At 39.2% G+C, this 16,036-nt stretch overlaps 1 pseudogene; it reads right to left on the reverse strand.

Moving 5' to 3' along the window:
• Positions 1-541: 541 nt before the first annotated feature.
• On the reverse strand, positions 542-2,938 carry LOC100459010 (proline-rich nuclear receptor coactivator 2-like; annotated as a pseudogene).
• Between the last annotated feature and the right edge of the window lie 13,098 nt (positions 2,939-16,036).

A 16,036-nucleotide genomic window follows, 5' to 3' on the forward strand; every position in this document is an offset into this window, starting at 1 on the left:
CACTTAATATCAAGTACAATTATTAATTTAGTTACTTTAAGTTGCACTGATGCTACATTACATCACAATGCACGTAAAACAAATGAGGTGAAGTCTAATTATATATTTTACATTAATTAGCAATTCTACACTAATAGATTAATTCCCTGGTGAATTTGTTTCAGACCAACTGACAATTATCTGTAAACACAACTAAATTTTTTTTTTTTTTTTTTTTTTTTTTTGACAGAGTTTTGCTCCTGTTGCCCAGGCTGGAGTGCAATGGCGTGATCTCGGCTCACCACAATCTCCACCTCCCGGATTCAATCAATTGTCCTGCCTCAGCCTACTGAGTAGCTGGGATTACAGTTATGCACCACCACACCCAGCTAATTTTGTATTTTTAGTAGAGATGGGATTTCTCCGTGTTGGTTAGGCTGGTCTCAAACTGCCCACCTCAAGTGATCCACCCACCTCGGCATCCCAAAGTGCTGGGATTATAGGTGAGAGCCACCGTGCCTGGCAACACAACTAAATTTAAACATCAGCACTTTACCTTATTTTATACCTGTACTTTAAGTAAGGTTTTAATTTGAAATATCATTATTTCCTTATCTGAAGGAATAAAGGAAACAGGAACCCAGTGGAATGATGGTTTGGGAAGAACTCTTGGTGATGGCAGCTCAATAAATTTGGCTCCAGTATAGTTCTGATTCGCTTGAGATTTAAAAAGTAAGCTGGGGCCCAGGTGCGGTGGCTCATACCTGTAATCCCAGCACTTTGAGAGGCCAAGGCAGGTGGACCGCTTGAGGTCAGGAGTTCAAGACCAGCCTGGCCAACATGGTGAAACCATGTCTCTATTAAAAATACCAAAAGTGGCCAGGCATGGTGGCGGGCACCTGTAGTCCCAGCTACTCAGGAGGCTGAGGCAGAAGAATCTCTTGAACCTGAGAGGCGGAGGTTGAAGTGAGCTGAGATGGCGACAGTGTACTCCAGCCTGGGCGATAGTGTGAGACTCTGTCTCAAAAAAAAAAAAAAAAAGTAAGCTGGGACCTGATAAGCTAGAGTTCCAATTTTGATTATTTGGGAAATTTTTATTCTTCTCCCCATTTTGCATGACCTGCTATGCAGCTGCTGATGAATTCCACCCACGTCCTCTTTCTTTTTTCTTATGAACCATCTTCTGGGAATTCTGATCCTTGGCCTTCTATTAAGCTGCTGTTGGTTCTTACTAATATTTCTAGATTGCGGGGCTAGAATGTTATACTTCTCTCCACCACCCTTCTTCAGCTTCTTTGTCACCTTTCGGTCAGCTTTTTAGAGAGCAGGGTTTCCAATACCAGTCCTCTTCCTTGCCGCCAAGCTCAAGATAATAGATGTTGCTTTCTGATAGATCCTTTCCTTTGTCTCAGTATAGAAGTTCTCACAGGTCGATCTACTGAGTTCAACCTAGGAGCTGAGGCCAACATCTGAGTTTCCTCAGTACACAAGTTTGAGATAAGTCCTAGCAACCTCAAGCTCAGAACTATGGTGGCAGCAGCTCCTTCTCCATGTCAAAGTCTTCCAGCCTCTCCAGGGAGAGGCATGGACAAAAGCCCATGGGCACTGAGGAGTGAACTGCTGCCCACCCTGGTGTCTGCAACCCTACCTCCTCCTTCTGCCTCTACTGACCTGATATTTCTTTAGAAATACAGTTCCTTCTAAAATTTTGTAGCCTTTCAGTCTATTCAATGCCACATGTGAGCAACCACAGCCAAATATAGTATGGACTCATAATATTAATGTCTGAGAAATATTGTTTCCTGGTCACAGGTCTTCATTTTTCACACGTAGTCTTTCCTTTTACCTTCTGTCATCAGCAATGTGAAATCACACATTTGGAGGAAAAGCAACACCCTTTAATCTCTATCTACCAGCAGGTGTGCCTCCTTTGTGCAGCAGAGACCTGGAAGAGAGAGCTGGGAACCCAATACCAGCCACTGCTAGGGCTGCGGCTTCAGCTCTGACATGAAAGGCTTCAGTTTAAGGTAGGAAAGCAATGTGTTTTCTTCCCAAAGCTGGTAGACTCTTATCATATAGGCTTCTCAGACATCTTAGATTGCAGGCCACAGGCCCACACTTGCTCTCTTAGCTGTCAGAATGACTAGCTTTAGTATGAATTCATTTCTTTCAAGTAGGACTTTGCAAAACTCAGCAATAAGAAACCCACACATTTTAAATTTTCCTATTACTTCCCTTGATGCTGCAGCTACAATAAGCACAAAAAATAAATATTTAATAACCACATTAAAAATGTCATCAACTTCGCAGCTTGTAATGGGTGAGACCTGTCTACTTCTCTACCTTGTATTCCTGGCAATTTCACATTTTTGTTCCTTTTACTTGCAACATCCCACTTTCAGGTACCCCATTTTGCATCAGAGGAGAGGGCGCAGGCAAGCAATAGAAAACCCACTACAGTGGCTTAACCAGATGAATTTTTTTTAGTCTGTGTAGGCTGCTGTAACTAAATACTGTAGACTGGGTGACTTACACAACAGAAATTTATTTCCCACTGTTCTGGAGGCTAGGGAGTCTAAGATTAAGGCGCTGCTCTTTTCAGTTCCTCAAATCTCTTTTTCTTCTTCTAAGACCACCAGTCCGATCAGATTAGGTCTCACCCCTATGACCCATTTAACCTTAAGTACTTCCAAAAGGACCTATCTTCAAATATAGTCACATGAGGGGTTAAGACTCCACATAAATTTTGTGGGTACAAAATTCAGTCTATAATGGCTTTCTTTAGGCAGAGAGAGAGTCCAGAGCTAGGGTAGTAGGTCCATGAAGTCATTGCTGTTCCAGGCTCCATCTGCCGCCCTACCTTCCTGTCTTTAGCATGTGGCTTCTGTTCTAATGGCCACAGGATGCCTATTTTACATTTGCCCACCTTACTGGCAGAAAGGATGAAGTAGAATTGCATGTTTATCAGGAAGCAAAATTTTTCCCCAGAAATGCCCAGCAGACTGTTGTTATCGACACTCCACTGATGAGAACTGTTTCATGTAGAGGCCCCTAACTGAAGGGCATGGGGTGCTAGTTGAGTTTTTTAGCTTGGGACAATTTTTCTTGGAACAAAATTTGAGTGCTGTTAGTAAAGGGGAAGAGGCTAATAGATATTGGGAAGATAAATCTCAGGGTTTGTTATAGGGTTCCTCCAGATAGGCTGATTATAACACTCACAAGCATTACTCAGTACAATTAAAATAAATCAGGAGCAGAGAGGGATCCTAATATTCTGGATTTATAAGTCTTTGAAATTTTATTTAATCCACAGAATGCTTTTGAAGTTTCCTCCAAAACATTTTTTTTCTGTATTTCTATTCTCCACAAATATTTTTTTCTGTATCAGAACACAATTTGATTGAACACTAACTCTGATATTCAGAGACAGCATAAGATTTTGGTCACTAGTACTAGTCTTTATGTAAGAACCAAGATTCCTTGGAGGATAGCGGAATCCACGTATTGGACCCAGAAAAATTATGTTTCGCTGAAGTGAATGATAAACCGCTTCTGGGCAGAAGCACTCTTACTCTCTCGGAGTCCTCACTATCTAAGGAATGAGCTGCAATACCACATTGTGCCAGTAGATGACGACACCATCTAACATGTGAGGACTCCTCACCGGAAATCCCTTAAATTTCAAGCATCGAATTAGAAATTATTTTCTGTTATCAAGTATGTTAGTTTGACTTCCTACCAGTTGATTTTAGAAATGAGAAACATATATTCAAATAGTAACGTTAAATATCAGAATTCGGTTGTGTATTTGTCTTTTACTTAGTGGTAATTTCTGCAAAATGAAAATCATCTTCAAGGCAATGCAAATGACTTATTACACGCGAGCACAAGTTTCCAGGTGAACAAACTGTTTTGTGAAGGAGCCAGAGGAAAACTGATTAGATGAGTTTAACTGTTGTGGCCACAAAGTCTTATGGCAGCCAGCAGTTTTCAATCTTGGCTGAATATTGAAATATATTTGTATTAACTGCCCAGATTAAATTGAAATAATGTAGGCAGTTAAAAAAAAACCTGTCTGGTTCTTAACTCAAAAAACGCTCATTTAACTGGTCTACAGTATGGCCTGAGAGTCAAGCCTTTTAAAAGCTTCCCAGGTGATTCTATTTTGCAGCCCATATTGAGAACACCTGCCCTTGGCTTAGGGCTCCCATCACTCCATGTTGCAATTAGTTGCTTAAATGGGCCGATCTCACCCAAAAACTGAGTTGGTGATTACCTACCAGGTGTAATCTGTGAAACTAGGAAGTCCCTTGCTCCTTCTTAGGAAAAAAGCCATGGTGTCTGCACATCTACCATCATGAATGCATTTCTTCGTTGCAGAGAGAGACTGTAAAACAAACAAATCAATCGCAAAGTAACAGAAAAATTCAAGAGAATCACACTGTGAGCTTTATTCAACATTGTTATTAATTTGTTTTAATTGTGTTTCAGTGAATGTTTTTTGTGTGAAAGGGACATAAGGGAAGAGAGTTTTTGGAGTTTGACCATGTCGAGGAAGAAGTGAGCAAATGCTAAAGATTTGGGCATGGCTCAAAGAGGATATGCTCAGTGGGATCCAAAGATCCAGTTATGGGGCCACTGGAGAGCTCAGCAGACAGAAGAATAGGTTATAGAAGACAGGGAGACAATATAATCACTTCTTTAGTTAATCCTCAAAACAGCCCTACAAGAGAATACTGGCATTCTTTCTTTTTTTCTTTCTTTTTAATTTTACTTTAAGTTCTGGGATACATGTGCAGAACATGGAGGTTTGTTGCATAGGTATACATATGCCATGTGATTTGCTCTACCTATCAACCCATCATCTAGGTTTTAAGCCCCGCATGCATTAGATATTTGTCCTAATGCTCTCTCTCCCCTTGCCCCCCACCCCTCAACAGGCCCTGGTGTGTGATGTTCCATGTGTTCTCATTGTTCATGTGTCCACGTATTCTCATTGTTCAGCTCCCACTTATGAGTGAGAACATGCGGTGTTTGGTTTTCTGTTCCTGTGTTAGTTTGCTGAGAATGATGGCTCCCAGCTTCATCTATGTCCCTGCAAAGGACGTGAACTCATTCTTTTTCATGGCTGCATAGTATTCCATGGTGTGTATGTGAAATACTGGCATTATTTCTACATCACGTACAAGGCAACCCAAAAAACAAAAGTGTGTTTCAATAACTTGGCCAAGGTCACTGTATTAGTCCATTCTTATGCTGCTATAAAGAACTGCCTGAGACTGGGTAAATTGTAAATGAAAGAGGTTTAATTGACTGACAGTTCTGAAGAGCTGTAGAGGCCTCAGAAAATTTACGATCAGGGCAGAAGGAAAAAGCAAACACGTCCTTATTCACATGGTGGCAGTAAAGAGAAGAATGAGAACTGGGTGAAGGGGGAAGCCCCTTATAAATCCATCAGCTCTTATGAGAACTTACTATCACAAGAATGGCATGGGGGAAACCGCCTCCATGATTCAGTTACCTTCCACTTGGTCCCTCCCATCGCACGTGGGGATTACAGGATCTATAAGATGAGATTTGGCTGGGGACACAGAAAAACCATATCAATCACTTAACTGGGAAGTGGCAGAACTGCACCATTTGGGGTTCCAACCAATGCATTTCACCCTTCTCATTCATGTTTGCTGCCCTTATGAACTGAATGCCTTCAAGTCAGTTAGCTATATTTCCTTATTCACTATTTGGAATAATAGTGAATTATTCAAGGCCTAACCTTGAATATCAAATTTCAAAATAAGGTTTGGAGGGGACAGACATCCAAACTATAGCAGGCACTAGGGCCAGAAAGCTCATTCCACAATTCTGCCCTGAACACCTGCAAAGGCTGATGTCACAGGGACTAAATTCAATTAAGGAAGGCTTTCTCTTTCACTCAGGAAGTGACTACATAGAAATAAGTGGATATCTTGCTGCCATTCTTTTCCATTCAGTCTATTTGCTATCCAGTAGCCAGAGTAATTTTGATGAAGTATAAATGGAATTATGTCACTCCTCTCTGAAATCTTTCAATAGCTCCAAGTTGTCCTTAAAATTAATTACTGCAGATATCCTTCCCATGGCCTACCAGGCCTACGTGATTCTCTGCCTGTTTCATAAATCTCAGTTTACACCAGTCTGTTTCTTTGCACTGTAGTCTCTATCACAAGTGTTCAATAAACATTTTTAGTACTAAATTTTTGGAAAAAGAAGTGTCTGTCCATCTATAAAAATTACTGACACTCAGACACTGGGTCAGCTCAGACACTCAGCTTCTTTTCTGCTTCATACCCCTTTTCCACCTTTATTTCTGGCCCTTGCCCCTTCTCCTGTCCTGCCAACCTGGAAGTCAGTGTACTCATGTTTGTTTTTATTATTTACTTATCTAAAAAAATAAAATAAGACTAATCACTAGCCTATGGGGAGATTTTTACAGCTTTCACCCTTCCTCTGTTATTCCCCAGTTCTGTCTTGGTACCTGTTTGCTGATCTTTTCATTGTTATCTCTCTTTTATTCCCCTTTTGGAAGACCCATAACTCTGCCAGTCCTCCTGCTGTGACATCTAAGCTAGCCTACCCCTCCTAGAGGCTAGTAGTGCTACTGCCTTTGCCTTATCTCTCATTCCAAAACAGCACAAATGCAGAGCCTGCAGACACAAATGCAAATCCCAGCCCAAATGCTTATTGGCCATATAAACCTGAGCAATTTCCTCAACCTGGCTTGAGTTTTCTCAGTTGGAAAAGGAGAAAATGATTGATTTTCAGGAATGTTGTGAAAATTAAATGATAGAAAGTATAAAACATCACAGTACCTAGCACAAAGAAAGTCTTCAATAAATTTGTTTCTTCTCCTTCCTACTCAAACCAACTGGTCTTGCGTTCCACTGTAGGGTGGACGCCAATTGGTTCACATGTCTGTTCAACATCTATTCTTCTTCCTGAAAACAACCTGATTTCCTTTTGATAGATTTATCTATCCTGTACAGTTCTGGCGGGGCTGTACATTGGTAGCCTTATTCTCTGTGGACTTGATCCAAACTTGTCCCGTTAATTCCTTTACCCTTAGGCCTAAGAAAAGACACATGGATAGAAAAAAAGATGGTGTCTGTATAGCCAGAGCTGCTCTTGCATCTGGTCCTGATTCCTCCCTGGCATCCAAACTTGGGTTTCCAGCCTCTGGTCCATTCCATAAAGTGCTTGTTATCCCTTTAATACATTCCCTATATTGCTTAAGTAACCCGAGTTGTTTCCTGTTACTTGCAAATGAAGAATCTTATCTGAGAAGTATTTCCCTGTGAATCTTTGAAGTCTCATTACATTTTACCTTGTTTTGTTGTAATTTGTATATTTGTAAGGCCAGATACTATCTTTTAAAAGTTTGTTCACATATTTTTTTCTCCCACGAGACCTTTCTTAATATGTCTACTTGTTAATTTTTCTATTATTCAAACTATGACTGATGGCATTAATAACCAAGAGTCATTATTTGAATATAGATCTCTCATTTTCCTTTCAAGACTCCAACAGAACTAAATCAACTTTCTTAGTGGAATGATAGCTGGCTGATCTAACTAGTTTCATTAACTAAACTCACCAGAATGACACATGCAAACTGCCTACCAGGTAAAGATATTTAAACAAGCAAGAGGTCTTCTCAATATACAGCGCTTTACATTCCCAAAAGTAACCAAACAAGGGAGATGAGGATGTCAGATTGAAGGGTGCTTAATGGAGTCTTTCAGGTATTTCCTCCTGGGAGGTCAAAGAACACTCTACACATGTGGCAGCCCAACCTACCTACACACAGGCTCTGCATGAATAATAGATGCTTTATATGCAGACTCCTTGACCTTGAATTTATTATTTCCATTCTATAGGTAAAGAATAAATGGCTCATGGAACTTCAATGACTTGGAACACTGTATTCTGAATTTATCAATGTCTCCAAATCCTGAGCTTTTTCCACCTAACCTCATTAAAATGGTGATTAATGATAAGAGGTAGCAGAGGCTAAAAGGAATCATCATAGGGACTGTCAGGTGAAGACTGAATTCTAATACCAGCCCTGCCACTGTCCAGCTAGTTGGGTCACCTTCGGGCAGTCACTCAATTTGTTATAGGCTTTAGTTTTATTATTTATATTAGGTTGAAGTCTATGAAGTTGCTGTTTTTGTAGGTTACAAAAGGTCAGAGTTCAACAATTTGAGTAAAATGAGACTGTAGGATGAGTATAACAACATGATTTGTTTTTGTCTATTATTTTCCATAATTATAATTTGTGCTATGATCTAAATGTGTCCTTCAAAATTCATATGTTGAAACATAATTGCCAATGTGATAATATGAATTATAATATAAAAAGATAGAGCCTTTAGGAGGAGATTAAGTTATGATTGTAAATGGAATTAGTGACCTTATAAAGAGCTGGAGGGAACAAACTAGGCCCTTTATTGCCCTTCTGCCTTCTGCAATGTGAAGACGCAGCATTCATGTCTTTTGTCCGTTTGCCCCTTCTGCCATGTGAAGATGCAACATGAATGCCTAACTCACCATACCCTGAATCTGCAGGCACCTTGATCTTGGACTTCCCTATGTCCAGAACAGTAAAAAATAAGTTGTTATAATAAATTACCTGGTCTCATATATTTTACTATAGCAGCACAAACAAAATAACACAGTTTGATAACCACCATGGTCTCTATGAAAAATTTTGCCATGATTAATGGTGATGACATTGCAAGGTCAGACAAGTCAGTTGATTCCTTGGGAGCTGCATTACTTAGTATTGACATAGGATGATTCCACCCGACCAGAAGCACAGTATGATAATTTTCTATTGTTTCGATGCAATACATCAAGACTTTAAAACTTGCATACCGAAGGCAAGGAAGCAGTGAATGCTAGAATAGCACACTGAAATCTTACTTCATCTGGTTATGTGAAAATTTAGAATAAGAATAAACAGGAAGAACCCAGGGAATTGATCTGAATTTCATTTTCCTTTTGCCTTTTATCCCAATTACAGAACCATTTCCAGGAGTGGCTGTCTCACGGAAAGCCCATGAGTCTTTTGTTGTAATAAGGACAGGAAGCCTAATGCTTTAGGATGCTGTGATTATGTTTTCCATGAGTGTTTTCTCAGAGGACTGGCTTCAGAACTCAGAAAATTCTCCTCAAGGAAATGAAATTGTTCTGATTTAAAAGTCATGGTTTCCACTGAAACTCGAGTGGTCTTTAGCTTCAGAAGTTTAGGACAGGAAGTGATGGGTAGAATCGAGTAAAGCTGAGGGTGAATGAAGTGGGAGATGCCATCTTTTAACTGTTACAAAGAGAGTCCAACTTGACTGCTTCCTATGTGTAGCAAGTTGGAATTATTGGAAAGTCTTCAGCATGGATGTCTGGTTAAGACAATGCAATCTAGATGTCAGCTGGGACATCTAGAGATATAAAAAAGTTATGACGCTGAGTTCTTCATCCATTTCTATTGCAGTGTAACAAACTATACCAAAATGTAATGACTTAACACAATCACCATTTTATTTGCTCATGATTCTAAGGGTCAAGAATTCAAGCAGGCCTTACTGATGACATTGGCCAGGTCACTCAGTCAACTGAACTAAGTTAGTTCCTTAGAGGTCCAAAAAGGCTTTATTTACGTATTTATATGTTGTATTTTTGTGCTTCTCTTGTATCCTGTTTCTCTTCATATGTGTAGCTTGGATTTCCTCACAAAACGGTGGTCTCATGGTAGCATGATTTCTTATATGGTAGCTGGTTTCCACGGAGAACCATTCTCAGTAGCGAAATCAGAAGGCAGGGATCTCTTAAGGCCCAGCCTTAGATGTTATATGGCATCACTTCTGCTTCAGGTCATCCAGCCAGATTCAAGGGTATGGGAAACATATCTCATTTCCTAATGGCAGAGTGGGAGAAGTAACATTGCAAAAAAGCATGTAGAATGAGAAATATCATTAGGGCCATCTTGGAGAAGATAATCTACCACACTTGCCTTATGAGAACCTAAAGCCATTCTCATTATTTCTCTGATTTCTTGCTGCAGAGCACTTCATGGGAATGACTGAAGGCTTAATTGCAACTGCACAGCAATTCCATGTCTCCCTCTGCTTCCCCAGCTTCCTCTATGAGATTGTGGCTGAGACCACTCCCTAGTAAACTTCCTGCACACAATTCTCCACCTCAGATTCTGTCTCTTTGGAATTAACCTAAGAAAAATGTTTTTGTTTACTTTTCCCTAGTGAGAGAACTGCTCTTCTGTCAGAGACATCTCTTTATTCTCTAGGAAGATAAGCACTAAGGTAGGCATGCAAAGGAGTCATTTTTGAACATCCGAATTAGAGTTTTTCAATCTATATCAGGATAATAATATTGAAATCCAGTATTTGTTGTGTGAGAAGAATTGTAAATTTCAAATTTTCTTTGCACATTTTATTTTTATATATGAAGAGACTAGCTGGGTGTGATTCCAGATTTTAGAATTAATTTAAAGAGGTAATGTAGACAGAATGCAAGGAGAGTTCCATTCACACAGAAAAGAAAGTCAGAAAACAGTGTGACTCTCTCCTGGACCAAAACACTGGAAATATGGTTAGTATCCCCAGAAAAAAATGTGACAGTCCCAGAGATAAGTGGCTTACTCCTTGCTTTTTTGGAAGACTGGAAAACTTCAAACTGTTTTGTAGATAATTGATTAGTAGTGGCTAAGGGAGAGATTTAGGTAAAGAAACAGACAAAAGTACTGCTCTCTGAGTCTGTCTTTGCTCTCATGCACAATAAAAGGTATCTGCATTTCCTGCAATCTCCCATAGGGAGCTCAGTGTTAGGCAAGCAGCAAGGCTGATATTACAAGGAGGTAAGGTTGTCATTATTTCTTTATTCATCTGAAGAGTGGAGTATAGTCATTCTATCAACAGATGCAATCACTGCCTCAAGGTTTTTACAGCCTACTTATTCATATTTATAGTTAATTTCAATGTTTTAGGGCAATTGCTAAGCTAGAGATAGCCACTGTGTGCTAGTGGATCACAGAGGAAGAACATTTGTACATCATTGGGGACCCTTGCTGAAGATGGTAATTAAGTTGAGTTCTGAAAGATGAGTAAAAATAGCTAGAGATGGGTTGATAGGTGCAGCAAATCACCATGGCACACATTTACCTATATATCAAATCTGCACATCTTGCACATGTATCCCGGAACTTAAAATTAAATTAAATTAACACTTTAAAAAATAGCTACAGAAAGAGAGCAAACCAGGAGCAGTGGCTCATGCCTGTAATCCCAGCACTTTGGGAGGCCATGGCAGGAGAATTGCTTGAACCCAGGAGTCCGAGTCCAGCCTGGGCAATACAGTGAGATTCTATCTCTAAAAACAGAAAGAGAGAGAAGACTTTTAATACACACAGGGCAACTAAACAAAGGCACATTGGGAACAATAAACTAAGAGCCCAAACTGAAGTGGTAGCTTTGGATTTAGAGAAAGAAATAGTTCAATGGAGTATAAATAACATAATTTAGTGATTTGTTGAATTTGGAGAGCAAGAGAGAAGGAGGGGTCTAGGACAACCCCAGGTTTGTATTATTAAAAGAGATGGTAAATTTGTGAGTGTGAGTGTGTGTGTGTGTTTGTGTGTGTTAGCATAAGACTAAACAGCTTTAAAAAGATAACTGACAATAATCCAGCAGCTTACCTGAGATAGGCCTTTAAATACAGCTTCTTATACCGTAGTTCAAGGTCAGCATTACAGGTTGGTGGGTAGCTCTGCTTCTTATTCAGTAACCCAGGTTCCTAGGTTGCTCTTCCATTCCTTAAAGCCTTGTCCTCATCTGCATTAAGGCTGGGTTCCATAGATTCCAGATGTTGCAAAGGGGAAAGAAAATGAAACATGGAAGAAACAGGTTTGGACATCTTAAGTCTCAGAGCTGGAAATGGCACACACATTTGTTCACATTCCTTTGAGGAGAAATGAACGTGGTCACAACTAATGTCAAAAAAGACTGGGAAATTTTGTATGTCTGGGAACGTCTATGTAGACTTGCAATTCCATTTCTATGAAGGAAGAAGATAATGGATTTTGGTGGACAGTGAGCAGTCTCTGCTACAGTTAAGTATATGAAGGTGGCTAAGGAGGTATATTTAAGAGCCACTGAACTATGAGAGTACATGAGATCACAAGAGTGTGTGCGCAGATCAGAGAAGAGAGCAAAGAAGGAAGCAGCAACATGTAGAAGAGGAGCTCATGAAGGCGATCACAAAGGACTGTACACAGATCTAGTAGTATATCCTTATCTTTTTTGCTTAGACATTTGTCATTCTTTTTGCCTGCCCAGCATCTAAGCCTTCTTCCTATGTTTGAAGAATTCCTCATCTCATACATTTTGATAGGAGGAGAAGCCATCTCCTAATATAGAGGTTGAATATGCTACGTATTTCTCTCCCAGCCTTCCTTGTATTGAGAGTGTGAGCATGTGATGGAGCTCTCTAATCAAATGCATCTCTAAGCTGCAAGCTAGTAATGTAGAGAGTGGGAAACTGGAGAACCCTCTGGCAGCAGCGGTGGTTGCAGTGAGATGGAGTTTTCAGGATAGCCATGGCAGTCATGCTATGGCTGTGTCTATAATCCAGTGCTGGTGACATTCGCAGTACAAACTGAAGTACTTAGTGCATATGTCAGTAATGATGATATTGGTGTTCCCAAGCAGACCACTTCTGCTGGATTATTTTAAGTATTGTTTCTGCCTGCATAGCTTGTGAGCACCTTCTCCATCTTCCTCTGAGATTGTTAGATCAATGCAAGATTATTACAAGGAATTCTTTTTCTCTTAAATAACCAGAATATCTTTCTCCCACAATTAAGAACTATGGCAATACGTCTCTTAAAAAGCACACTTTTGGTTTTTCCGTTCTATTTTAAGGGTCTTGTGAATACGTTTCAAAATATTGTCTAAGAAGGAAAGCATCTGCTTTTGAGAAAACGTAGAAGATCTAAATTTCTCGAGAAAAAATATGGATGTGCATAATTTAGGTGCTGGGACATAGGTTGTGGTAATAATCTATGGTTGGTTACAAAAACCTCTACCATAATCAGGCGGGCACACCTAGAAATCATTATGATTTAGAAAATGTTCTAGGTTTTGTTTCCAGTAATACAAGGCTGGTGGTTTTGTTAAATTGCACAAACGCTGGTTTAGATCTCAAGAGAAACTGTACATGTACTTTTAGCAGTGATTAAGTAACGGGAAGTGCAGAAGAAATGTTAAGCTATCAGTTCTTAATAATGCAAATTTCAAACATGATTTTAAATTTATTTTCCAGGTCAGGTGACTCTTCTGTAAATTAACCTATTCTCATGGGAATCAGTTACACATGTTATAATTTATATTACATTTCTAATATAAACTAGAAATCTGACAGCACTGTTTTGCATTAGAATAAATGATTTATTCTTTATGCCCCTTACTCTTTACCTTCTCCTAACCCTCTTTTCTGCCTCCTTTTACCAAGACCTTCCTAAGTGAACATCAACTTCTCTATTCCACATTCCCATCACTGGTCCTAGGTTATCCAAACATCCTTTTCATTTTTTACTTACAGAAATAAAAACATTTTGGGGGTTTGAATGTACGTTAATTTATTTATCAAGGCAGTCTTAGCTTTGAGGTCAGGGAATCTTACTAAGCTTTGTTTTTGAGCAAAAAGATGAGTTACAACTAGTAAGAACTGTACTCATTAAACAAAAAAAATACTAAAAAATTTTTAAAAACTTTAATTTTTAGCTAGTGCTACCCTGTGTCGGTGAATTTCAGGGCTGGAATTTAGCCAACCCCTGCTTCTCTTATATGGAAATGAGAATATTACTTTTCGGCTGTAATGCTTAAGAGTGGAACTGGGCTTATGCCCCAGGGTGCAGAATCGGTATTTATTGTTTATTTAGGCTGCCTCCTTTCCTAGCAATGAGGTTGGGATGGGGCTTCAGTCAACAGAACAACAGCCCGGACAGAGTTTGAACCTGTCACACACACAGCTTTTGAAGCCCCACCCCCAAGCCACACCCCCATTTATTTTGTCCTCTAAGCCTTGGAGTGAGGTCAGAACATGTGGCAACCTTCAGAGATGATACATAGAACTATGTTGTTTTGATTCTCTCCAGTCCACACCTCAGTTTTTTTCTTTACCTAGGCATTTCTGTTATCTTGAGAATTTACTGAAAAAATGGTTTCGATTCTTAACTATCCCCCAAACTCCATTGGTTTCCTAGTTATTTCTAATGTTTATTTCCATTATCTGAAGACATTTGGAAAGGGTTTTTAAAAACAGAAACAGGCTCCCAGCAATTTGTTTCCATCCTGTTAAAGACCTTATTAAGTTTATCTCATTAATTTGCTGGCAAAATCAGAGCACAGACTCTGTAAAACTTATCAACACACTGTACCAAAAAATAAAAACCACCTAATAATAATGTGAGTTTCTTTAAAGAGCCACCCACCAGTAGATAAACTATGGAAATAAGTTAATACCAACAGGGACTTAAGCCTTCTTCCTGCCTCAGTGCTAGAATATTGAGATAAGACTGATGGTCTGTTTTTTGTTCTTGAGTGGGTCAATGCTGAAGACATTGAAGAGTCACAATAATTCAGTATTGTTGGAATATCATGCAAGATAATGTTCTTAATAAAAGGAGAAATATAAAGATGAGAAAGATGAAGAAAAGTGAGTGAGAATGATAAGAAGAAGGGCACAATGAAGGAAAGTAAAACTAGGAGAAAAGAAGAGAGCAAAAAGGAGCAAGAGCAGAAGGAAGGAGATGGGGAAGAGAAAGAAAAGAAAATGTTAAAAAGATGAGAACTGTGTTCTTGTATAGTTCCAGATGCTAATTTATCTCTCACTAGCCCAGGCTGCCTTGCATAATCTCCAGAATGGAAAGAATTGGCCTCTTTTATGAAATAATCCCCAACTCTGTCCTCAGCCTGCCTTTGTGGTCTTAAGCAAATAAGGAGAAAATCAGCACAATTTGTTTGGGTCTTTGTCATTACTCATAGGAGAGTCTGGTTTAGAGACATGTAGGATCCAAACAGTTATTTCAAATCAAAGTAATTTTATTTCTGAACTTTTGGATGTAGACTGTGCCAAAGCAGGGTTGAGTAACGTATCTGATTAATTGTAGTGATCTGGCTCATTCAGACAAGAAAACTTGTATCTCCTACACATTAGACTGTTGTTTTGAGTGCAGTTTTTGGAAATATGTTGAACTGATGAGGAGGCAGGTAATAACGCTCCTACTTTCAGCCTCAGGCTTAGTAGCTGTGTGGGTTAGGGAAATTTACCTAATATGCCTGGTTCAACTGAACATCATAACATGATTAAGTTGAATTCATTCTGTTCAGCTTGAACATTATACAACTGAATGATTTAAGACCTTTCTTGAGACTCTTTACATATCTGATTTGTGAAGACACAGGTCATATGGAGATGAACACAGTAAGTATACAGTGTCCTAGTAAATGTGGGGGTTAAGAGCACAGGTTACCGAAGGCCTAATTTAAATCCCAACATTGTCACATAAACTTAGACAGGTTATTTATCCTATTTCGCCTTAGTCCTTGAGAATTGAGATTTTTAAATGATTAAATATAGCTAATCCTAGTTCAAAATCAGTTGTCGAAAAGATGCAAATAACTTGACTTTCCTCTGACCTGCATGCTTAAAAGATTACTCTTGCTCATCCCATTACTGGGTAAATACCCAAAGGAATAGAAATCATTCCATTATAAAGATGCATACACTTGCATGTTCATTGCAGCACTCTTCACAGTAGCAAAGACATGGAGTCAACCCAAATGACCATCAATGATAGACTGGATAAAGAAAATGTGGTACATATACACCACGGAATACTATGCAGCTGTAAAAGAAAAAGAGATCATGTCTTTTGCAGGGACATGAATGGAAGCCATAATCCTCAGCAAACTAACACAGAAACAGAAAACCAAACACCACATATTCT

Source organism: Pongo abelii, chromosome 4 (assembly GCF_028885655.2).
Source record: "Pongo abelii isolate AG06213 chromosome 4, NHGRI_mPonAbe1-v2.0_pri, whole genome shotgun sequence".
NCBI classification, from domain to species: domain Eukaryota; kingdom Metazoa; phylum Chordata; class Mammalia; order Primates; family Hominidae; genus Pongo; species Pongo abelii.